We start from the raw sequence: 2,649 nt of genomic DNA, 5'->3' as shown, positions 1-2,649 counted from the left end.
TTCCTTGCACCTTGATGAGATTCTCAGTTCCAGACATACTGAAGCACCCTCACAGCATAATACTCCCACCACCATGCTTTACTGTTCTATTGGTTGTACGCCTCAATCTTCTTTCTCTAAATATAAGCAGTGTCTTTGTTGTCGCTCTAGTTTCATCTCATAGCTCAGTGTGGCTTGAAGGTCTCTCTTTTGTAGAAATTGAGCTTTTCTTGGTCTGCAGCCTCACAGTCCATTCCTTTGGAGTTCTAGTAATTATCGTCTTTGACACTAAAATTCCCAACTTGGCTAAGTCATTCACTCGTGTCTTGGTAGTTGTTCTGGGTACTGGACACAAAATTATCAGCCCTCCTGTTAAATCAAAAGTTTTCACAGGGGGCTGATAATTTTTGCCCTAATCCGTAGATGGGTTGTAATGATCCAAAATCCAGAAAATATATCCAGGCCTTATATGTTTATGATCAAGGCAAAAATTTTCAAAGTAGAAATGTAAATAGAGAAAAAAAATGGATGTTGTTGTTTTTTGTTGTCTCTCTTTGGCTTCAGTTATAAATTCCCTGAGGCTCATTCCGGCATCAGTGACTTATTGTCAGTGATAGTTGTGGGAATTCTTTTCTTATACTAAATGGATGAAAACATCGCAAAGGATATTGGCAAGAAGTGAGGAGTGAGTTCTTCATAGGTCAGAATTATATGGAACTACATGTCTCATGTTTGCCTGTCTGTATGTGGCACTGTTGGAATATGAAAAAGCACAGGTTGTTCAGGTTGAGGCGCCGTTGTAATGGGAGCCGGCGTTGCAAATTATAGTAAGGGGATAAGTCAAACATTGGGTAATCAAACACCCAATCCCCTTTGTGTAACCACACACACACACATATGTCTGTGAAGGTTCTCAGTAACCACACACACACATGCAAACACACACCTTATGTACCGCCTCACCCCTTTCACACTGAGCACAGAAACAGTGCATTACATCACTCAGGGCATTATCAGGTCCTGTCCGCCTGCTTTCACACATACTAAAATATTAACCTCCACAGTCACCCGCCACCAAAACACAACGAGTGACGGTGATGCGGTCAGCGGTGGCGGGGAGCTTCCTGGGCACATGCTTGGCTTTTTTTTGCTTTCTGAAACATGAGGTGAGAGAGAGAGGATAATGAGGGAGGAATTTCAACGCCTCCACCACCCACACATCGTCCAACACTCCTCTTCCTCCTGTCAGTGGCTATGCACCCACACATCCCATTTTCTGCCCTGTCACGGTCTGTGGCACAGCAACAGCAGATTGAATGGGTTGCGTCATCATCATTGGGCTTAGAAATATGGATGTGACATATGAGTTGCACAACGTCCTTCAGGAGTAGGCTGGGTTTCTAAAAATATAGAATATTATAGTTTCAGCTGAAGTATACAAAGTACTTGCTGATCAATGATTTTTGATTGTCTTTGGATGTATTCAGAAACTAAATCACGCTTTGCGACAAATAATAAGTTTGTTAGTAGGATGCCTCTGTTATTTAAAGTGGGGAGGAAGTACTCAGAGACTTACTGACATATGGGGAAGGTCATGCAGTGAAAATATCAAAGGAAGTTATTATATTCAGGATGATGTATTACTACTTTAAAAAAGTGCCCCAGGCAGAGTAATGGTCACTGTGACTGTCAGTGTTGGTCAAGTTACTTGAAAAAAGTAATCAGTAACTAATTACTGATTACTTCCACCCAAAAGTAATCCCATTACTTTACTGATTACTTATTTTTCAAAAGTAATTAATTACTTAGTTACTTTTTAAAAACACGATTTACAACCTGAATAGGTGATAAAGCGATAGATCTTTCAGCCCAATTCTACTTTTTCTGCATAATCCATCATACAAAATGTAATCAAATGGAAAATTCTCTTTTTTTAACTTGTTTTATCAGTTTTAACCTTTTAATTTTATGCATCAAGCAAAAATTTAATTATATGCAACATTCTCTGACTGGAAGAAATTAGTTTAACATTTAAACCTATTTTCTGCACATTTCTGCACATAAAATAAAATATTTTTTGTGTTTACACTCACTCTTTCAAATAGATGCAAGTAAAACACAGCAGAAAATAAATAAAGTCAAAGACTAGCGGTCCTGTTGCTCTATTTTCCACCTGTAAAACAGGAGTGAGGTAGGCGGAGGTTTACCCTGGTGCAGGTGTGCCGCAGCGGTCAGTGGAAGTTTCTCTGTGAATTTCCCATTACGTCGTTGCGCACTCGGTGCTTGTTTAGGGGTTGTTTTTTTTCGCTGTAAAAAGAAGTTTTCCTCCCACGCACAACTGACACTAATGTTTTTGTCACTTTTTATGGAATCAAACTCAAAATAAGGTCAGTACTTCCACGCTTTAAACGCTGCACGCTCATAGTCTCTCCCGCACTTGATATATGATCCATTGTTGATCTGCACACAGCTGTTGTCATGAACGTCACACTCCCTTAGTCATTGTCATGAGACATTCTTGCAAAAAAAAAAATCACGGTTTTAGTAACGCAGTAACGCAGCGTTCCTACAGGAAAGTAACGGTAATCTAATTACCGTTTTTGCGATAGTAATCCCTTACTTTACTCGTTACTTTAAGAAAGTAATCAGATTACAGTAACGCATTACTGC

Source organism: Neolamprologus multifasciatus, chromosome 16 (assembly GCF_963576455.1).
Source record: "Neolamprologus multifasciatus chromosome 16, fNeoMul1.2, whole genome shotgun sequence".
Taxonomy (NCBI): domain Eukaryota; kingdom Metazoa; phylum Chordata; class Actinopteri; order Cichliformes; family Cichlidae; genus Neolamprologus; species Neolamprologus multifasciatus.
Note: the sequence above shows the minus strand (reverse complement) of the source record.